Source organism: Ambystoma mexicanum, chromosome 6p, assembly GCF_040938575.1.
Source record: "Ambystoma mexicanum isolate Mex_15411 chromosome 6p, UKY_AmexF1_1, whole genome shotgun sequence".
Classification (NCBI taxonomy): Eukaryota; Metazoa; Chordata; class Amphibia; order Caudata; family Ambystomatidae; genus Ambystoma; species Ambystoma mexicanum.
Window position 1 is genome coordinate 364,806,269 of NC_090935.1, and position 24,158 is coordinate 364,830,426.

Here is a 24,158-nt window from a genome sequence, read left to right on the forward strand (position 1 = left end):
GGTCGCGGTATTCAATCTCACCAATATCCTCCGGGAGATACTCCCGTTTAATTGTCCACGCTGAAGTACGTCCGGAACGGTCCCCTTCCCAAAATGCGGTTGTCATAATAGGATCTCCCAGGAACCTCTCCTCCCGTTCCATAAGAAGGCCCAACTCATCCTGTTTGATCTTAATAGTCTCCCGTGTCAAATGTGAATCCCTCGACCCCAGTTGTATCTCAAGATCTTTAATTTTGCGCCCTTTACTAGAAATGGATCTACAGGTAGTTTTCAACGCTCCACCTTCTCTAGACATGAACAATTTGAAGGCTTCTTACACAATCCTAGTATCAGAGACAGACCCCATGTTGGCCTCAAAAAAGGTTTGAATATCCTGCCTAATGTTCTCACATGGGAGAGCTTCCTCCAGTGCACGTGCCCTGAAATGCCATTGCATACATTTATGGGGCTCTGGGGCACAAGTAAAAAGAACCTTCACTGGGGAGTGATCTGTAAGGGAACGGGAAAGAATCTGGGCGTCAGTGGCAGCATGTAGCAGATTCAATGTAACCATGACATAGAAGATCCTTGATGAGCTACCATGGACCCCAGAATAAAAGGAGTATTCCCTAGAAGTGGGGTGTAGCACTCTCCAAATGTCATACAATCTGTGGTATTCTGCAATATCTAGCCATTTAATCGCCACCCTAGACAGTATGTTCTGGTGTGTCATAGATCTATCAAAGTGTAGTGTCAGCGCTATATTAAAATCGCCTGCCCATATGATGTCATAATCTTGAAACCCATATGATGTCATAATCTTGAAACCCATATGATGTCATAATCTTGAAATCTATCCAGGTGGTTAGCACAATTCTGAAAAAAAGCCTGGAGAGTCAATGTTCGGGCATATATATTTATTATGAGACCCAGAACCTCCCCCACTAGGAGCAGAAACTAGCCCCCCGGGTCCCCAAACCTCGTGGAGTTTAAATGCCAGCATTCGATGTATATATATAGCGACTCCCCATGAATGTGTGGAAAAGGGAGAGCCATATCTGTGCCCACCCCAACCTTGCATATCAGGAGGTTCGTAGTCTGGAGTTAAATGGGTGTCTTGTAGGCACATAACATTTATGGAGTGATTCCTGGCATAACTAGCAATAAGTAGGGACTTTTTATGGTCGTGAAACCCCTGTATTTTCCAAGATGACAGAGAGATACTATCTCCTACTTTTGCTACATGTAAAGACATCATTGCCCATCAATTAAACAACTAAAGCATTTTATGCACCACCACAGTACATCGCCCCATAGAGGCCTAGCTAATATACACTGATTTAAGATGATAAAACAATGTATTGATGAATTAAATTGCCACCCCAAACCACCCGAACCGCTTCGACTTTGCAGTTCCACACCCCATCAACACAGACCCAATACCACCCCCCTTGCCCACGCCAGAAACCAAAACATACCAGCCTCATCCCCCAACACTTAACAACCCAATAACTAAACCTACAACACCCACAGTGACTGCGTTAACAGGGTGCAGTTGGCAGCCGACCGGCTCCAGGCGACTTGGGCTCATGACCAAGTCATATGTCACCTTCCTGAAAAGAACATGTTCCTATATCTGAGAAAGATTATTCTTTGCAAGCATATCCTGTAGCTCCAAAAGGGTCGAGGAGAGTGGAGCGGTGAGTTACGAGGGTCCGGCCATTCCATTGCAAACCGCTCTGGTGTTGTAAAGTTTCATCACACAGAGCTTGGCTGGGTATATCATTGCGTAGCGGACGTTCTTTCACCTTAAGATGTTCTTTGCGGATTGAAAGATCCTGTTCTGATCTTGTTCCTGACGACTGAAATCCAGGAATAGTCTGATTGTCGAAAAGCTCACCCTTCTCCCTGGCTGCTTTAGGCAATATATGCCTGTCACAGTAATTAAAAATGTGCGCAATAATGGGACACTCAGGGGCACCAGGTGGAGGTCTAGCCACCAGGGAGCAGTGTACTCTCTCCACGAGGAACATCTTGGACACAGGTGGATCAGCTAACATCTGCATAAGTGTTTTTTCAATAAATTGTTCCATATTTGTAATGGGGGTGGTCTCCGGTATACCAAGGATGCGCACATTATTACACCGTGACCTCCCCTCTAGCTTGTAATTTTTAGCATTAATTTTTTTGACAGTTTGTTGTAGAAGGGAGACCTCCCTCTGCAAGCCTGAAACCTTGTCCTTCCCCTCACTGATTCTATTCTCTGCTTCAGTCATGCGCTCACATAGTTTGTTGATTTGCAGAGCAGATATCTCTACCTTGGAGGTTAATGCATCAATTTTTGTAGCAACAGTGTTGGTACTATTTTTTAGGGCCAAGAGACTATCGTTAAGCGCTGTGACGTCCAGCTGGGAAGGGCTCGGAGCAGGAGGCTGAGGAGGCGCTGATGCGTCCATTTTGGTGTATTGGTCCAATTTAGATTGTTTTTTGGGGTTCACCATCGCACACCACACTGCAGGATATCAAGGGTTTCAAACACTCATCTAAAACGTCTTAATATGTGTGCACACGTACCTCGTGCTACAAGCAAGCCAAGCAACGTGTTGCTCATGAGGAAATTAGATGTACCAGCAGGTTATCAGATCGTTCCCCGCTTCAGCTCCACATAGAACTTCAACGTGTGTCAGTAGGATAGTTCTGTTTTAATACTAGCAAGTAACCTGCTTGTAGTCGGGGGACAAAGCGGTTCGCCAACTTCCTCTACACCGAGAGCAGCCACGATTCAGGGTGAGGGTGCACAGATCGTTTTGTAATCGGACCGCTGCATCGATGAATGGGAACCTTTTAGGGCTTAGTATCTACCGACATCCGCCAAGATAGAGCCCCACTGGCAGTTCGGCACATGTAGCAGGATGTAGGAGGTGGCAGCGCGGGAACACTTGTCTGTTCACAACACTGCACCGGGCCTTGTTAAAGGGGCGGAGGGGGGCTTAGCTGTACCGGCGGCTACATTGGACCCCCATGAGGGCCGACACCCTGCGATCACAGCTCACCAGGCCAGACCTGGTAGGGCCTCCACCCACACAGGTGTGCCTCACCCTTTGACCTCAATGGCAGCGCTCACCTGCAGCGCTACATGGCTGCAGCACTGGGGGACTGGGAGACACCAGGTGCTCGATTGGATCTTCACAATGCCGGGGATGATGTAGTCGCTGCACGAACATCAGGCTGTAAGTGCCACACTTCCACAGGCAGGATGTTCTTGCCTCAGGTTCCAGCAATCAAGAAACTCTGCCGCACCGGGCCTCTGTCCCCACTCAGCCACAGTTTCACTCAGCTCGAAGATATTTCAACTTCAGTATTTCTTCTTTTGGAAAACATTGATTCCATTTGTTCTGCTTCCAGCTCGATTCCCAAGAACAATAGTACCGACGCTAGTCCTTCTGTTTTGTCTGGAGCCGGTGGGAAATCCATGTCCGCTGCCAGATGCTCGAACTCCATCAGCAGCCAGGCACACTCCCCTCCATTCCTACCTACCATGAAGAATGAATCTCAATAGTGCACTATCTGCTGTGACCCTATGCACTGCTTGAAAACCCATTTGACAATTGTGCTGAAGCACTGAAAGAGCGTGCATGTCGCTGAGCCATCCCATTGGTATCGCCTTGTCAGTATATATATTTGTCCTACAAATTGAATCCCCAGTAGTTGGAAATCATCTGGGTGTACTGGCAGCAACCTAAATGCAGATTTTATGTCACATTTTGCCATCATTGCCTAAGTCCCGCACAATTTAATCAATGCAATTGCATCTTCTACATTTGAAAATATCACGGCACAAACTGCCGGGTCAATACAGTCATAAATGGACACTCATATTCTTCATATTCTTAACACCATCCACACATGCACTGACAAAGACCTTGACTCCACTCTTAGGCCTACTCAAAACTTACATCAACAAACTCGAGACACTTAACACTCACCCTTCAACACAACAACTAGACACCTTCCAGCCCAGCCTGCCACACTGCGGACAATGAGTCTGCCGCACTCATGCACAAAACCGCTAAAAAGCAATCCAGTCAACACTCTCAATCACCATACATACCGAATCTCCTTTTATCTGGAACTGCCACCGCCAGGTCATGGGACTGCCACTCCCAAGCACAATCTTTACGCTCAAGCTTGCCGTACTTGACTAAACATACTAACAATCAAAGGACCTGTCAAAAGGACATGAGGGGAAATAAATGATTATGTAGCGTATTCATACAACCATGAAGTAAATCAGACCACAACCATATGGAATATTCAAACATTGGCAGACAATCACACCACATCTCCCACAGAACACATAAACGATTGGAAAAGGATGGAAAAGAGTATGCACAAGACAAAGACCACACGCAACACATGTGCATGCAGAGGAGCAGCACAATATAGCACAAACAATGGGAGAACAAAGGATTCCCATGCTAGTGCGTACGATGGAACAACAAACAACTTCTGTTATGCACACTCAACTTTAAGTTTCAATGGTACATACATAAAGTGTGCAAAACTTAAATGTACAACAGTAAGAGTCCACTTCTACAAAGTCAAGGAAGAAATAATGCACGAAGCCAGAAACACGGCCCGAATCGGCTTCCGAGATGCTGAAATATCCCTGTAGCAGGACCTGGCTGCGTCCACTTTCGGAAAGAGGAAAGCCCTGAGACTCCTCGCCGAATGGTTACGTGAGAGGAAAACAACCTACCACTGGGGCTTTCCCACAGCTCTAATCTTCAATTGGGAGGGCAAGCCTCGGACAATCCACTCCCCTAAAGAAGCTGAGCGATTTATGAACCCGGAAGCCGAGGAGGAGCCCCCCGCCAAAACTGCGGATGCCCCGGGAACCCCCCGGGGAGATCCCACCAGAGCTTGGACCAAAATAGCAGGGCGTCGCAGACCCCGAGGCCCACCGGGCATGCCCAAAAGGGACAAAAACCGCTGAGTGGGACGCCAAAAGACCATAAGCTGACTTCATCAAATGAACTCTTTAGCCTCTACCGGAACTTTACTGATCAACAGAAGAGGCATTGCTTGCCTCCAAACAGAGGCACTACACCAGTCCGGCCAAATGCCACGTTGGTTGAAGGCTGGTCCATAAACCTAGTTATTGTTGGGGGGAGTGGGAGAGGAGGGAGGGAGAGAAGAGTAGGGGGACGACTCTCATAATATGGGGCACATGGCGGAAAACAATGCTCGACGACATGGAACAAGAAATCCCCAGGGAAGACTACGAAGCGTCCTATCTAGGACTTATAGGATGGGTTCGCTAGACAAGACACTTACTATCACGACGTGGAATGTGCAGGGGCTCAACGCACCAAGAAAGCGGAAATCAGTGGAACACAAACTAGACCAACTAGCAATGGACATTGTCTTCCTCCAAGAAACCCACTTGATCGCGGAGGATGAAAAGTAAATACGTTTTCGGCGCTACCCGAAATGCTACTTCGCCTCAGCTGCACAGAAAAAGAGGGGTGTCGCTATCCTCTTAACACAAAATCTCCCATTATCACAGATCATCATCAAAAGAGACCCAGAAGGCAGATTCCTGCTCCTGAAAGGACTCTTAATCGAACTTCCGATTACCCTGGTGGCAATCTATGGGCCAAACAAAGAGCAAGACCTATTCCTCCGAAGCCTCCTCCCAAACATCACGGCCTTCGCAACAGCCCACTTTCTAATCGGAGGGGACTTCAACCTCCCCCCAGACCCGAGGGTAGATAAGACGCTCCCAGCCTCTAGGGAAGACTTTGGCAAATCCCTGGCCCCGGTGGAATTTCTGCTGGAAACCGAGACCATAGACATCTGGAGACTATGCAATCAGGGAGAAAGAGATTACCCATTCTTTTTACACGTACACCGAGGCTACTCACGGATTTACCTCCTGTTTGCTGCTCCCACTATGGCCCCCTGCGTGGAGAACATCCAAATTGGGCCCATTGCAATCTCTGACCACGCTCCAGTCACGATGACGCTGCACGAAGCTCCTGAACCTACTCAGAGACAATGGAAGCTGCAAGACCACATTCTCACCGACCTAGCGGCCAGCTCCGACCTTGGGGAGGCGATTCAGAATTACTTCAGAGAGAACACAACCCCAGACACCCCAATAGCAACAGTGTGGGACGCCATGAAGCCGGTAATCTGAGGGGTGTCGATGGACTTATCTGCGAGACTCAAGCGCCAAAACCTGTTGAAGCAACGAAAGCTAGAGGACAGACTCGTAGAACTAGAAACCAAGCTCAAACAACGCTACGCTAAAACAACTCAGCGAGAACTAAAAAGAGCAAAAAGAGAGCTGAAGATCCACTTAGCAGACCAGGCCGCCAGAGCACTGACCTACACTAAACAGTATTACTACCTTAACAGTAACAAAGCGAACCGGCTCCTAGCACATAAACTGAAAAAGCTCCAAACCAGGAACTACATCCAAACCATGCTGGACAAAAAGGGCTCCCAACACCATCTAGACCCTGAGAAGCTGGAAATAATGGTGTAGCACCACAAGGAAATTATGGCAGGACCCCCGACGTCAATCCCAGCCCTTACTCAATTCTTGGCCCCCATCCCAAAACCACAACCATCCGCCGCACTCCCAGACTTGGAGGGCCTAATCTCAGTGGAGGAAGTTAGCAAAACGATCTGCCACCTGAAAAACACAATGCCCGGGCCAGATGGGCTATCCTCAAAATTTTACAAGAAGTTCGCGCACCTGCTAGCACCGCAACTAGCGAACCTATTCAACTAATTTCTCTCCACCGGCTCCACGACAGCGTCAATGAACGAATCAATAACAGTATTGATCCCAAAGCCAGGGAAAGACCGAACGCTGTGCGCATTTTACAGACCCATAACGCTCCTAAACAACAACGCGAAAATATTCGCCAAAATTCTGGCAAATCGACTGGCCCCCTTCCTCCCAGAGATCATTCACCCAGATCAAACAGGCTTCATCCCAGGACGGGGCACCCAAGACAATATCCGCAGAACCATCAACATCATAGAGACAGCAAACAGATTGAGCTCCAGGCTAGCAGTCCTCTCCTTAGATGCACATAAGGCATTCGACATGCTCGACTGGGGCTATGTGGAGGAAATCTTACAGCATTTCGGCTTCGGCCCAAACTTTAGGAAATGGGTCCTAGCGATCTACCAAAGTCCCTCTACGAGCCTACGCCTCAATGGGGCCAAATCTGGCAGCATACACATAACCCGGGGCACGAGACAAGGATGCCCACTCTCCCCGCTCATTTTTGCCCTCTCAATGGAACCATTCACGGACAGGGTCTGCCAAAATCCAGCAATACATGGCTTCACGCACAAAAGGGAGACCTACAAAATCGCCCTATACGCAGATGATGTTCTCCTCACACTCACCCGCCCGGCAGATTCAATAAGAGCCCTATGGCGAACTCTCAAAGAATTCAAGGCGGCCTCAGGATTCATGATAAACATATCCTTATCAGTAGCACTGGGCGTCAATATTCCAAGTAAGTCGAAAGCCAATCTCGAGGAGGAGTTCAGGATTTCTTGGGCAAGAAGCAGTATTAGCTACTTGGGAGTCCAGATACCCAATAAAACTGAGAAGCTGTATAAGACAAACTTCCCGACGCTCTTCAGAGACTTAAAAACTGACATCAACCACTGGGAGAAACAGGAAATCTCCTGGTTTGGCCGAATTACAGCAATAAAGATGAACCTGACCCCACGGCTGCTATACTACGCGCAGGCGCTTCCAGAACAACAACATTGCATGCATGCAGTTTAAAATGTTAACTTGCACTTAATATACCATATGGATGGGTCTGTAATATCAACAATTTCTTCATAATATTTCAAAAAGTCAATGTTATTCACAAAGGTGAAATACTCAACTGAGTGAACACTCATAGGCACTAAATAGTTTTGACTTTGCTAAAAAGGCTAAATTTCAAATCTCTAAAGTGTTTACAATTAACACTTACTTGCAGCGCTGTAAACAATACATTCACAAGTCACGTTCACATTCCAACATCAGTAAACCATACAGCTACCATTTAAATGTGTGATGAAAATCTGTGAGAAAAACATGTCAGTTAAATTGCATCCATTGTTTCTCTAACTGGAGTCCTTGCCTTTTCCCAGAAGCCCCATATTTCCTCCTGCTAGTCCCCCCTTCACCTCCTTCACCAATGTGTAAGTGGATGTCGTTCTCCCGGGCATTTGGTACATTCGTGTTTGTATTTACAAGCCGCACAGGTACATGTTCCTCTGTTCTATGCACCGCATACTCCTCCCTCCATTTTCAAAAACCTCCTCTTCTTGACCCCCCATCCCTCTCTGGATGGGTCACCCCTGAAAGGGCAGGAAGGGCGCCGGCAACCCACTAGCCGAATGCATGCCCGCCACTGGCCTAGTTGGTGCTATTGATTGCAGCCATAAGCCTACCTCAATTTCCCCCATTATTGACCTAAATTCTTCATCATATCGTAGCTATGCTAAAAAAAAACTATTTACTATGCGCTTTTCTAATCATATCTATACACTTGAAAAGTGCAACACTCCGCGCTGGCAACCTCTTGCAGTATATGCTAGCGCATTTCAGAAAAGCTGAAGTCCAATTCTCTATCACTATGAGCACACCATCGGCCTCCTACATAACTCCTGTTCCTCTTCCTTCAAACCTGCATTGCATCTCACCTTTCTATGTAATAGCTTAAATATCTCTATAAACTCCCCTTTCCAAATTCGTTCCTTCGTCGCCATTGTTATATGTGACCCCAATGGTTTTGTTACCCCCATGTAAGGCAACTTACTATCTCTCATCTTCTTTTCTATTCCACTTTCTCCCTCCTCTACACTCTCCTTGTGTTCCCTTTCTTCATTTTCCTACCTTCTTTTACTTTGATCTTTTCTTTCATGTTGTTCTTGACTTTTTTCCTACATTCTTTTACTTTTATCTTTTCTTTAATGTCCTTATTTGTATCTTTCTCCTTTGTCTCTACTTTCGCTGTTCTTTCTTTGACTGTCTATGCCTTATTCCCACTGTCTTTCTTTCTCTGTAGTTTCACTCCAGTACCCACCTGAGCTGCTTTCTCTTTGCCCCACTGTTCTTTTTTCTTTTTTCTTCCAAGAATGTATACCATGAACTCCACCACCTTTCTTCATTCTTCCATTCACTACTCCTTGCTTTATTTCGGCTGATTTCTACTACCCCTTTCCCATGCCAAGACCGTTTTTCTTGTTCACTCTCACTCCCTTCACCTTCACTCCCTTTTGTTTTCTGCCATTCTGGGATTCTACCATGGCTATGCCCCGTCTTCTGTTCTGTTCTTTCTGTTTTTGTCCATCACTTCTTTTCTCCACAAATTCTCCACTGTGCGGATCTCGTCCTGTTCTATCCATTCCTGTACACGTGTTGTCAATTTGATAACATGTCTCACCAAGCCCTTCCATCATCCTCTTTCTCTGTTGGTTCTACAGGTGACCATTCCCCCTTCTTCTGACACCTCCCAGTCCTTTTTGCACCTGTCTTTGCTTCTAGTAGTGTGCTTTTCTTATTCCATCCTTCTGTTATGGATCGCCGTCATCGATGGTCTGTGTGGCATCGCTGGCGATGAGTGCGATCCGTACAACACTGTTCTAGCAAGATGGCTGTGATTCCTGAGAGTTACGGTACAGATATTTCACAGACCGCAACGGGGTTGGCTCCGTCCCTTCAGGAAGTAACAGTATTTCAGGATGTCAGTCCTGTACAACAGCGCGTTGCTACTCTTACAGTTGCCAAGCTAAGTGAGTATCGGTACATCTATAGGATTCTACCTTTCTTGCGATCTATACTTGCTATTACTCTCATTCATTCCCTGTTTCTTTCCTTCCGCTCCCAGATTCGAAGGCTTCCCTATGCACGTGGCGGCACATTCACCTTAACAAGCCTCACCCTCCATTTATACAAGCTTTCTCCAAGTGGTACGTTACCAGCCTCATACCCCTTTCTCAGTATTAGTATTGGACAAAGAATTCTATTCCATTTATTCTTCCGTTTTTGCAGAAGCTTCCTCGAGGCACTCACAAGAACTACCATTCCCATAGCACCTTGCAGCAGAACAACAGATACTTTCTTTCAGTTAAGATCAGGAGGCGGATTACATCCTGATGACTGGTAGGGACATTCACATATGATTTCCACATATCCGCTTTGTTTTCATTCTCTATGGGCCTCATTACAACCCAGGCATTAAGGGTTTAACGGCGCCGTCGGCGCCGTTAACCCTTAACGCCTGATTACCATTTTAACGCCTGCTTTTAGCAGCCGTTAAAATGCAAGGCGCTAACCCGCCTTGGTGCTAATTACGGCACCGTAATTTACGGTGCCGTAATTACCGCCTTCCCCACTCCCATTATGCCCTCTGGGGCAAAAATGGGAATGGGGAAGGGTAAATGGGGAATGGGGATTTACCGCCCCACTCACCTTGGAATGGGGCGGTAAATCCGCCATCCACCATGGTGTAAACACAGTTTACACCATGGTGGTAAAGTAGGGAACTTACCGCCTGGGTTGTAATGAGGCCCTATATCTCTGTTAATATTAGCATTCCACATTGCAGTATTAAAGCAAGACCCGACACGAATACCATCAGGACTCCCCCCCCCCTGGACTTCTGCTCCATACTATTTTCAGCTAAAGGGTAATCACTGTTTCAATACGATCAAGTTAAGCTTTTAGGGATTCAGGCCTAACATCTTCTTTTCTTTTCAGTTCAATTACGGAAGTGACGGAACTTCCATTTTCGGAAAGAAGATTGAGACTAAACCGAAGGCGTTTCAGGGAACATTCTCAGCGCACACAATGCATCCCGGGTTTTCTTCCCCAAGAGGGTTTCCCTGGTCGCCTCTCACTTCCCTGACTTTGATCTGGGCGGTGAGGTGAGGTTAGGAGAATTCTCCACTCTTCAAATTCAAGTCTCAGGAACAGGTTAGTGTATTATTTGTTACCGTGACTGTGTGCTATTCAGTTATATTATTATTTGCCTTATAAGAATAACACCTTCTTCCATTACTTTCCATACCCTTTTCATGTGCAACCAACGAGTCAGGAGTCAAGACTTCAGAAAAAGATAAAGACAGTCCGCATAAGCCGAAGACAAGACCTGATAGGGTTTTGAAGAAGGAAGATCAGCGACAAGAAAAAGAAAGCACTACACAGATTCACAAGGGAAATGGCTGGGAGGATTCAGAAAATTGCAAAGACAAACAAGCCTTTGGTCAGGCAAAACTTACAGATAGGAACAAAGAATAAGGGAGGTAAGATTTAAGGACACCAAATCAAGGATAAAGGTGAGCCTAAATCCCCTGCAGATCCCAAAATACCCTAGGGCTAATAGGGTCGAGGGTGAAGCAAGTTAAAAAAAAGGGGACGCAAAAACAAAGACCAACCTAAAACTCTGGAAGAATCCAGAAAAAATGATCTTGTGGATCGGAAAAAAAATAAAAAGGGGTCTCTAATTCAAACTTAGATAAGAATGAAGACAATTTAAAACTGTGTCTGGAGAGGGTGTGAGGGGACGATGGAGGACTGGTACTAAATAGAGCCAGCGTAGTTCGGTTACTTCATCACATCCCAGCGTTGAGGCTAGCAACATCTAAAGACTTGGCCATAAACGATTCCTAGAGGAGCGGCGCACAACCTAATAAGAATGCATTTAATGTCTAAAGTAGTCAAACATCTACTGCTTAAGGAAGCTCAGCAGTTAAGACCTTTAGGCTTTGTTCTGAAAGAAGATAAACTAATCTCACATTACCACGGGAATGGGGAACAAGCAGAGGAGCTAAAAAAAAAAGGACTCTTTCTCAAAGAGACAAGGGAAGAGAAACCGTATGTGCATTAAAAGATACAAAGCACCACAAATAAGAAGGAAACAGCGAGGGCCACCAAGAAAATTGGAAATGGTTGGGAGGTCTATTGCCAGACAAGCTTCATAAACAATAACGCCATAAGCCTAAAAAATGTTCCGACTGGTCGTTGCTGAGTTGGGACACTATGGGCTTCTCCCACTTGCTTTGCGAGAGCGAGGACCAAATAGACACTGACGTCATCTGCCTGCAAGAGGTTTGGCTCCGGAAGGTCCCGTTAATAAATGGCTTTTGGGTTTTACTAAAACCAGCATTTAGAAACAAAAGAGGAAGAGATATGAGTGTTCTGTTAGTAGCAGTGAACGACCTGGATTGGACTTTGTATTAAACTCTGAATCCTACGCCATTTATCCAACTAGTGGCAATAAAATTATCAAAAGAACAGGCCCTCAATCCGAGAATGCTCATACTTGTGAATATATATTGGAACCCTGTCGATAAACGGAATCTGACCATGGTGTAAAACATTGCTGCTTTAATGGATGAATAACGAGCCAAATGGAATTACTGTTTAATAATAATTGTGGGTGACCTTAATTGCACTTGTTTGGATCACTTAAATAATACAATTACTGAGGTGCAATCAACTTCAAACAGCAAAGAAAAGAGAGGGATGACGTAGAGGGAAACAATGCAATCAAGGGATTGCATAATTTTGAACGGCTCAATGGAGGGAGATATCCCGGGAAAATGTACCTGGAAAGGTCCTGCAAGTGAACAGATCTTAGACTACATATCTGTGTCTACAAACATGTCAGAGATCATAAAAAAATTGAAGTCTGTCCGACAGGGAATAGCGATCATAACCAATTAATTATGACACGCCAAGGACCTAACAAAAGGAAGCCACTAGGCTATGAACCAAAACTCGGAATAAACATGGGCAGAACTAGATTACGTATCCAACGGGAGAAACTGCCAGACTTGATTGAGAACTTATCGAATACCATCAAGGCAACAAGGGTGGAAGACGGTTCAGAAAGAGTAAATTATGCCCCGTTACTTCAAGCGATTGTGGACCAAAGAGGGGGAAACTGGAGAACCAAATTTAGCCAGCAGCATGCCCATGATAAACAGAATGTAAGCAGGAAAAAAATCTTAAGGAAAGCCATTGGGCAATTGAAACGCCACAAGATGGGGAATTACTCCCGGGAGATCCATAAACGTAAACAGCGTTATCATAATTGGTTGAACCTGCATAAAAAGAGCATGCTAAATCAAGACTCTCAGCGCATGTTAGACAACATCAAAAACAAAAAATATGGCGGCTATATGGTTAAGTTTAAATTAATTGGACACGTCTCAAGATGCGTTGCTGGTCAATCCAATGTTGTCAGCAATATGGTCTTCCCATTACACAAAACAGCAGGATGCAGAGGATGAGGAGGTCCAAGGACCTACTCAACCGCCGCAGCGGTTACTTGACTTAACCCAAAGGGGCTATTCATTAGATATCGAGATTTAAACAATCGAAGAAATTATGAAGAGACTAAAAAACTCGAGAGCCCCTGGCCCTGAGGGCTAATGAACGTCTTATTAAAACAAAGCCCTAGGTTATGGGCTACCTTCCTCCATCAGCTATATAAAGGCATCTTGGAATTCGAGAAGGTTCTAGCATCCTGGAAATCAGCAGTAGTTGTCCCGATTTTTAAAAATGGGCTAAGAACAGACCCGGACAACTACCACCCGATTGCATTACTAGACGTGGCTGGCAAAATCTTCAGGAAGATCATACTAAACGTTTTGGCCAAATGGAATAGGGATACGGGCCATCAAGATGAATGGCAGTCTAGCTTTACCAAGGGCATTGGTACATCATGTTATATCTTCCTAATAAATCTCTTGAAAGCCCAAACCATACGTAGCAAAGGTCAAACAATATATTTGGCATTTATTGACCTTTCAAAAGCATTTGACATTAAAAAAAAGAGCCAAATGATGGTATAAACTAAAAGAGTGGCATTGTCCGTGAGTGATTTTGGACAAAATGAAAGATCTCCATAATGAAACAACAACGCAAATCAAGTTAAACCAAGCAGGCAATTAGTCAGATCCTATATTAACAAATGTCGGACTGAAACAAGGTTGTCCACTTGCACCGGAACTTTTAAAATTGTTTCAGTCAGACATGGATGAAGCCTTTACGCATACATGTGCATTTCCCCCCTAAAATATCAAATACTGCCATCGGGAGACTACTCTACGCAGACGACATTGTTGTTATTGACCAGACTCCTATTGGGTAACAGCGCCAGCTCGAAGATCTCCAAACATACTTGGAAGTAAACACCTTAACTATCAACCCTGCTAAATCTTGGCGAGGTACACAGGGGCCAAGGCAGGAGGACCCTGGTGTGATTTCTAAAAGGGCAAAAGGTCAGCATGGTGAAGGCATTTACCTAACTGGGTGTATGCGTTAACACCACTTTATGTGAAGCACAGAGAGCAGCAATATTACCTAAGAAAGCAAAAGATTTGGCGGGCCAAGGCAAATTGCTGCTACAGAAATTTTGCTGGTTCTCATTAATCCCTGTAATAACATTCTATAGGGCCAATGTAGTTCCGATCTTGACATACAGAGCCGAAACATTGTCCACGTGTCTGATGATATATGGCCTCATCTAGAGGGCTTATTTTGGAAATCGGTTTTGGGCTTGCCCAAATGTATCCCTATTCATATCGTAAGGCGAGAACTTGCCCTTACTTCATTAAAAACTATTGCCTTATGGAAATCGATACCTTTCTATCAAAAATGTCTCGAAGATTCCCCTAAGGGAGGTCATAGATTGCTAAGGAAAGCCGTGAATGATCCTAGGGAATACATCCTAAAATAATGGCAAGGTATCTGACAGAAGATTATCACAGACTTAAATGAGCTGAAGGAAACTCTGCTGAAAAATCCGAGACTGATAAAAAGAAAGTTATATTTCAACGATTGGATCGAGACACATAAGGCAATATATAACTATAAACACAGAGACGAATTTTGGTGTGGGGGACAAGGAAGTTGAATGTGTTACCCCATTACATCAACATTTTCCCAAACTGGTTTCTCAGAGAGCAATACATGCGATTTCGATTTAACTTTTTGCCAACTTGCCAGGTCCTAAGTAAAAGGAAAGACTTTTCCACTGAGTCAAGCTGCAAACTATGTTAAAATGGTAATGCAGAAGAATCCCTTCGACATCTAGCGTTAATGTGCCCAGAGCTATCAGTCGAGAGAAACTTAGTGATGGGAAAAGCATTGACAAATTATGGAACTGGGTCCGTTGAAGACTGGTGGAGGATTCTATTTGAAGGAGAGAAAACACACATCACCCTAGCCTTAACAATGTTTCTGGTGTTGATATTTGAAAAACTGGATAAAGCAACTGCCGGCAACGCAGGAACTAAGATATAGCTTCCGGGAAATGTTCAAGAAACATGAACAAACCTAAAGATTCCATTGTGAGTCTCTCCTTAGTAAACAAAAAGGAAAGGACGCTTTTATGAACATGAATTGTAATTTTATATGGTTGCAACTTTCCTTTCCTTCCTTTTCTTTGGGGGGGGGGGCTCTGGTCTACTTTTGTAGGTTGGATTGTAATGTTTGATTGGCTAAAGGTTTTCTAATTGGCAAAAGTTTTGAGCCAAATACAAAATGAAAAAAAATCTTTTCCCATACTTTTTGTACTCATATCTTTGTCCTATTCATTTCTTTTTCTCACCTCCCTTCTCATTCCATCATTCACCCTTATTTACTCTCCCCGTTGTCAGAATGTCCTGTTGTTCAACGAGGTCATTTTGTCCATGGTGGCAATTTATTTTACTCTCTTCACCATCTGTCACACCACAATCTGGAGGCCATATTGCACTAAGAACCCATACCTCTTCTTCCATTTGTGCCCTTCGTCTTGCACTATACTCTTGTGTCTTTAAATTCTTCCCTCTTTCTTCTCCTTCCTTATTCTCATGTTCTTGTTTTTTTATTCCCTGCTTGCATCCCTTTGCTTTTTTCTTATCCTGTGTCCCCCTATAGAAATGTAGGTTCCACATTTCAACATCCAGGCTCTGCATTTCAACAAACATCCAAGCTCTGCATTTCAACATTCACATTTTAACGAAGCTTTGAATTTTAACTAGGGCCAAGGGTGTGAGACTCGTGTATGTGAATCACGGGTATGAGTCTCAATCTGAATCTAAATAGATGCAAATGCACAGAGCACATGCTAGAAAATGATCACTTTGCTCCACGATGCTATGTTAATGGGCTGAGTTACACTCAAAAAATGAAACTAACATGAAACTAATATACTAATTAACCCAACCCCATTTAACATGTAAGAGATTCCCATAGCATTTCGTGCAGATTGGTGCATTTTATTTACTGGATTTAGGTTGATGGAAATGTATGATGCTCAAGAAATGGAAAAAATAAACTTTAAACGTGCAGGCAAAAAGCTGTGCTGTGCTGTAAGATGTGGAATGTGAGATATGTTCTACTGAAGTGTGTTGTATAGTGCCTGTGTATTTTGTAAGATGGTGATGTCATGTGGAGTGTTGTGATGTCAATGTAGGAATGTTGAGTTGAAGGTTCCACGCTCAGGCAGTTAGAGCTCCCCTGTCTGGGTGATGGGTGCCAGTGTTTGTATGCCCTTATAACTTAATGTAACTGTAACTTAAGAAGCTGACATTAAAGTTATAGCAACTTACAAAGAAGCCTGGAAATAGCTTTATTACATTGGCGACGAGGGGTTTCAAAGAAAAAGAACCTGCGTGTGAGAAATAGAAGGAAAGCTGTGGAAGCCTGCTGTAGGGGAGTGCACGAAGAAAACGGACAACACTGCCCCCAAAACAAGACCCATCACCCAGGGCGACAAGGGGAGCATATGAGCTCCATAAGAGGAGGGTGAGGCTGTCCGTGAGGTGGGGGGAGAGCTGTACCCCTGAGCTAGAGGGAGAAGCTACCCATGGTAGGAAAGGGAAGCTGTTCCCAAAAGCTGAGGAAAGGAACTGTACTCATAAACTGAGAGGGCAAGCGATGCCCGAGGACAAGAAGAGCCCATGTGCCCATGAGCTGGAGTAGGAAGCAGTGTCCAGGGGCTGGAGAAGGCAGCTGTGACCGACAAATTGAAAAGGGAAGCTGTGTCCATAAACTGAAATGGGTGCCCAATAAGTTGGAGGCGGAAGCTGTGTCCAGGAGGTAAAATCCAGGAAATGTATTGGTGGTCAGGGCTGGTGAAAGTAAAGGAGCCCGAGATGAGCACTGTGTGGCCAAACCTTCTTATAAAGATGAAGGGATTAACTCACTGTGATGAAGTTGGGAGCTAGGAGCGGCTCCATGGCAGGTTCCCTAATGATGACATCAGCTAGCGTACTGGGGTGTTGGTGATGGTATGGAATGCTGATGGTGAAGAAGTTCAGATTGATGAACTTCTGTTCGTAGCACGCCGCTCATACGGAGAAATGAAGACGGAAGTGAGAAGAGGAAATTGCAGAGAATTGCGAGGAAAGTACCCAAAGATGTGCATCAGCGTGAATAGGAAGCGGTTTGATCTATGGGTGCAAGGTAGCAAAGGAAATTCGAGTCGCGATCAGGAAATCTGCAATCCGGTTAAGCAGACAAATGCATTAAAGTTATGAAGAAGCAACGAAAGCAGGAGGTACTGTTTAAGTAGGCCACACATATTGCATTAATGGGGAAGAGCGGCACAGTATGGATAAATGTCTGAACTCATCAGTACAATGTAATTTAAGAAGGAGTGGCTTTACACGTCAGGCTTATACGAGAAGATATGCAGGAGGCGTAGCCTAAATACAAGTATTGGTACAAGCCTAAGTACAAGTATCCTTTTTCTCAAGTAAGGAGGAGATAAGGAAATGGTTGTGACTAATAGAGATCGCTAGTAAGTATATTTGAGATGATGTGAAGTGAAGTTTTGATGTTCAGTTAAGTATAACGTTTGAGGATTTGCAGACACCTATGGACTTTCATGAACACGGGCAATATGTTTGTTATGTTAAGGATAACGAACGGAGTGCATGAGGTGTGCCTGAGGTAGTCTGTGCATGGGCTAGGTTATGCATGAGGGTAGACACAACCTAATTTGAGGAAATTGCAGGCTATGGACTTCAGGATTTTTATAGCATGCACATGAATATGAATAGCTGCAAGTAGGTGTTATGTTTGGAATATGGTTATGCATGAGGCTAGACATAACCAAATGTGAGGAAATTGCAGGTTAGAGCCAAGGACAGGCTATGGACTTTAGGATTTGTGTAGCATGCACATGAAGATGCATAGCTGCAAGTAGATGTTATGTATGGAGTTTATTTTTACGGCATTAGGCTGCTAAAATGCGGCATGGAATACTAGGAATCTAAAGGAGTGCATTTAAATTTGCATTTATGGAATATAGTTTTAAGGTTTTGAGGTTTGCAGTTCTAAGATGCTTTAATGCAAAATGGTTTTGGAGGGCTGACTTAGTAAATGTGTATAAGAGGTGCACATGAAGTAATGTGTGTTTTGTATGAGTCAAAGAGGTTCGGAATGGGTAGTGTCCGGAGTATGTTTTGAATGGGGTTGAGTGAGCCATAAGGTATGCGAGGTAGCACCTCTGGCATTAGTATGGAATGTGAGTGTGGTTGAATAACCATGAGGTCTTCTGGGAGGTAGCGCCTCTGGCATTAGTATGGAAAGTGAGTGTGGTTGAATAACCATGAGGTTTTCGGGGAGGTAGCGCCTCCGGACTAAGCATGGAAAGCAAGTGTGGTTGAATAACCATGAGGTCTTCTGGGAGGTAGCGCTTCCGGCATTAGTATGGAATGTGAGTGAAGTTGAATAACCATGAGGTTTTCTGGGAGGTAGCGCCTCTGGCATTAGTAAGTGTGGTTGAAATATCTGTTGTGAGTTGCATCTCTCCATAAAAAGATGCACTAATTGTTCCCTAGTGTTTCCAGTGTGATCCTCTGTGTAGGATAGGAGATGTGTTGTGTTGTGTCCAGTGATGTGCCTATGTGTGTATGTTGTGTATCAGTAAGGGAAGGAGATAGTATGGAATGCGAGTGTGGTTGAATAACTGTCAGGTTTTCTGAGAGGTAGCGCCTCTGGCATTAGTATGGAATGTGAGTGTGGTTGAATAACCAAGAGGTTTTCTGGGAGGTAGCGCCTCCAGCATTAGTAAGTGTGGTTGAAATATCTGTTGTGAGTTGCATCTCTCCATAGAAAGATGCACAAATTGTTCCCTTGTGTTTCCAGTGTGATCCTGTGTGTAGGATATGAGATGTGTTGTGTTGTGTTCAGTGATGTGCCTGTGTGTATGTTGTATATTAGTAAGGGAAGGGGATGTGTTGTATAGTGCCTGTCTGTGTATGTTGTAATCTGGTGATGTCATGTGGAGTGTTGTGATGTGAATGTAGGAATGTTGAGTTGAAGGTTCAACGCTCAGGCAGTTAGTGCTCCCCTGCCTGGGTGATGGGTGCCATTGTTTATATGTCCTTATAACTTAATGTGACTGTAGCTTAAGAAGCTGACATTAAAGCTATAGCAACTTACAAAGAAGACTGGAAATAGCTTTATTACAAAGACTTGGCATTGTCTTGGGACAGGAAGTGCCGGGGGGATGTAAAAAGTTCTCTTCAGCAATGCAGTTTATATTTCAGGAAACCACGTGCTATTTTAGTCGGATGATCATGTCAAGGGGAGGTGCTTTTTGAGTGACACAGGATTTTGAGAAAAAGTTTTGAGGCAGAGAGGGCTGGGTCATTCCATTCACTCACTGACGATGGAGGCAGAAGTGATGGAAGGATGAGAGGGCTGGTTCCTAGGCAGACCGAGTCTTCAGGGCTGAGGCTGTCTCTCTCCTGGGTTGGCAGTCCTTAGAAGAGCCGCAGTCTCGAGCGACCTTATCTGTGATTGACCCTGGGTCACTGCCAAGCTGAGTCAGGAAAAATCACCAACAGACCTAGGTAATTATGCTGTTAATTGAGGGGCGTGTGAAGTGGCTGTTTGAAACTATGTAGCATAGGTTATATAATTCTGTTCATTTTCAGGCGCTGCATTAGTAAGAAGAATTTAAACATGCATGTAAAACTATGTTTATATTTCTCTAGGTTTTGCTGCAAGTCAGAGTGCATTTACTCTGGCAGCTTTGTTGCTAAGTCAAGGGCAAGAACAGGAAGGGCTCTGCACTTCATCGCAGATAGAACCTTGTTTATGTTGAAGTTACAACGTGGGCGCATATGTCATTCTGTGTAACTTGCATAGTTCTAATTATGATAAAGAACAATAATTCGAAAAGATGATTTAGTTGTGTTCAGTGTATTTCGTCTGCATTCAGTCTCTGATTTGGCATGCATAGAGAGATAAACCATGCAGTAAGAAATCTCAAAGCAAAGTTAGCCACAGTATATTGTTTTACTTAGTGCGGCTGAATGAATGTTTTGTATTTCATTTGCATGTTTAATGTTCAACACAGCCAAAGGGGCTTTAGAGTGGGCATAAGAGTGATATTGTAAATGAAATATCACTGGGGAGCATGAGTATACTAAGTCCAGTATTTGTTTACCGTTAGTGACCCTGGTGAAATAATGATTGGGCAGTATTCTGAAATTAGTCTCACCACTATAAAACATACCCCAATATGTTTAGCATTATATATTGCCAAGAAATACCACAAAATACCACCATACCAAATACCACAGGATACTATATATAACCTAAACAATCTCCTACACCCCTCTGACGTAGCCCTTTTGTCTGATATATCATCCTCTGTTGTCCTACTTGCCCTCATTTTACCTTAATTATTTTCCCCCCAGGACTTTGGCTCCCCCACTTCACCTTTTCATGGGGCTCACACAAGCCCAAATGGCTGCTGCCACCCCTGACGATGCTGCCCTTCTTTTTGGCCTTCCTCCTCCCACACTCTTTCTTTTTCATTTCCCTATTCTTCCCACTCTCCCCTTCTTCTGTCCCCCTTCGACCTGCAGCTCTTAATATTTCAATGGCAGCTTCTATCACCTCCTCTGAGCGAGCCACTGCCCATGTCGCCATTTCTGCCTCCTTTGTAATTTTTTCTTTTCAAAGGAAAGTTCCCTTCCTTTGTTTTGAACTTGCTTGATTCCTCAAGGGATTTGTTGGTCTCGGTATATACCCATGTCCAGGGCTCCAGATAAAGTGAGTACCAGGCATTTTTACGCACGAAAATCTTGTAAATAGGCCAGCTTTATTATTTTCCTGGGTACATTTAAACACAGGTTTAGAGCAGAGGGCAGTGCAAAGGTCAGGTTCTTTGACAGAAACCAGAAGGCTTCTTGTGATTTTTATCTACATGGATATAATGAAGATTCCCCCTGCTAATAGCGCAGGGAGCTCTTGATTCTATTAAAGACAAGGAGGCGAGCATTGAGCTTCTTCTTCTTTATTTTCCACTCTCCAGCAGTTTCAACAAATATAACTTTGTAAACTTTTTATTTCAAATTTAACTTTTTTTTTCTTTTTATTTCTTTTTTAAAATGAAAATTTCAAGTCCCATCCATCCTGTAGTCTCATAGTCTCTGGCCATGTGACCTAGTCCTTCCTGTTCCTTAGTCCTTCCTCTTCTTGACTGCTCAAACTGCAATCCTTTCCCAAACTGTGTAACCAAATGGTCAACTTGTTACGAACTTTCTGCTCAATGCTGGATTGGCCTCTCACACTTGAACTTGCGAGCTCGCTCCAGACAATGCAGTCCTTTAGGCGTTTCAACTGTTCTTTTGCTCATCCCCTAATGCCAGGAGGAAACAAAAAGGTATATGTTAGGGCGAGGAATACACACCCTATTCTGGAACGAATAATCATATTAATTACAAACATTGCAACAAGTCTTCTATTACATCATTGTATCCGCTTTTGTATTCGGGATGGGAATTTAATGCTCGCCTCCTTGTCTTTAATAGAATCAAGAGCTCCCTGCGCTATTAGCAGAGGGAATCTTCTTTCTATGTCAAGACGGAGGCGAGCATTAAGCTTGTTCAAAGCTTCTTATTACTGGATCAGCTATTGTATTAATTGGTCTAAAATAGAACGTTCTAAACGTTGAATCACTAGCCCAATCTGCTGCTTTGATTATGTCTTGCAACACTATGCCCTGTCCTAAAGCTTTAGAGGCCATCGCGCCTCTAACTGAGTGCGCCCCAAATCTGGACATATCAATGCCTGCAAGGTTCATGATGTCTCTGACCCATCTAGCTATCGTGGCAGTAGCTACCCCCTTATGTGGTTTGCTGCGCGCTATTAATAGCTGGGTTGTTCCTGCCGGCCTTACTTCCGCTGTTCTAGACTCGTATTCTTTAATACATGTTGCTACACACCACTTGGGGTGATCTTGCATGTATGGGTAAGTGATTGATGAAGAGTCTGTGTTTGTCCTTCTAACTATGTTGAATGTCACTCCTTCCGGACCGAAAGTCTTTCTATTGATCTCCAGAGCTTTCACGTCTGCTACTCTCCTGCATGAGACCATGCACAGGAGCATAGATAGTTTACCGGATAACTGACCCAGAGACAGATATCTGTTGCTTGGCCAATCTGCAAGAAATCTCAGCACTATGGACACGTCCCATAGGGTTTCGTATCTTGGTTGTGGAGGTTTCCTGAATCTAATCCCTTTCAGAAGTCTGATCACTGCTATATTTTCCCCTATTGGTATTCCCTCTATCGGCAGGTGTCCTGCTGAGATTGCGGACCTATAGACTCCTATAGTCCTGTAAGCTTTACCATCTTGTAGCAGTTGAGCTAGGAAATTTAGTATTTCGACTAGAGGGGCAGAAACGGGATGAATCTTTCTCCTTCTGCACCATGTCGACCACCTATTCCAAGCTGTGTCATAGCTCCTTCTGGTGGAAGGTGCCCAAGACTCGGCGATGAGGCTTGCAGCTTGTGCCGAAATGCCAGGGAGATTCCAGCGTCTCCTGCTATCCTGCACGCCATCAGCGGCAGCGTCCCCTTCACTCTCAGAGGGTGAAATGACCCAGCTGGGTCCGTGAGCAAGTTCACTACTTGAGGTAATAGTCTCGGATAGTCTATTAGCAGTTCCATGAGCGTCGGAAACCATACTTGCGATTTCCAAATCGGAGCTACCACTATGAGGCTCGCTGCTTCTCTGCGCACTTTCGCTAATACCCTGTTCATCATTATGAATGGCGGGAAAGCACAGTGAGTCTGCTCTCTCCAGTCTTGTAGAAAGGCGTCCGCCCCTGCTGCTGCTGGGTCTAACCTCCAGCTGAAGAATCTTTCTTTCTGTGCGTTCAGTCTTGACGCAAACAGATCTGTGTGAATCGTTCCCCACAGCTCTTCCAGCTGTCGGAATGTCTCCTGATCCAGCATCCAATCGCTGGAGTCCGAGAGGTACCTGGAGTTCCAGTCCGCTATCACATTCAGTGAACCTGGGAGATACTCGGCTACCACTGAAATACCAGATTCCAGGCAGGTGTGCCAAAAATCCTTGGCTAACTCCACCAGCAATCTGGATCTCGTCCCTCCTAAATGATTTATGTACTTGACTGCTGAAATGTTGTCCATCTTCAGCAGAATACAGGAATTCACTTTTCCTTTCATGAAAGCCTTGATCACAAATGATCCGGCTAACAGTTCCAGACAGTTGATGTGTAGCTGGAGTTCTTCCGTGCTCCATCTCTCCCCTGTCAGGAGATTCCCGCATCGGGCTCCCCAGCCTGCTCGGCTGGCATCTGACTCTATTATCAGATCTGGACGGTCGCCGAAAATGGCTCTTCCGTTCCATGCTTCCATATTCGCTAACCACCACTGTTGTTCTGTCCTGGATTCCTGATCGATCTGAACTAAGTGGTGATAACGCAGGCCCTGCTGTAGATGTTTTATCTTTAGTCTTTGCAGGGCTCGATAATGAAGCGACCTGGGAAAATCGCTTGTATCGAGGCTGCCAACAAGCCTACCACTCGTGCTATAGTGCGGAGGGAAATCACTGTTTTGCTGAGACATGCTCTCAATTCTCTTTTTATGTCTCTTATGTTCCTGCTTGGAAGCTCTAGAGTAGCTGTCCTGGTACCTAGGACAAACCCTAGGAATTCTAACCTCTTGGTTGGTTTCATTTCCGACTTGATAAAGGAGAGTCTCCTTGCAGCTGGCCATCAGGAGGATATCGTCTAGATATATAATCATTCGTATCCCTTTCTCCCTGATTGCTGCTGCTACCGGTTTCATGATCTTCGTGAATGCCCACGGCGCTGAGGCC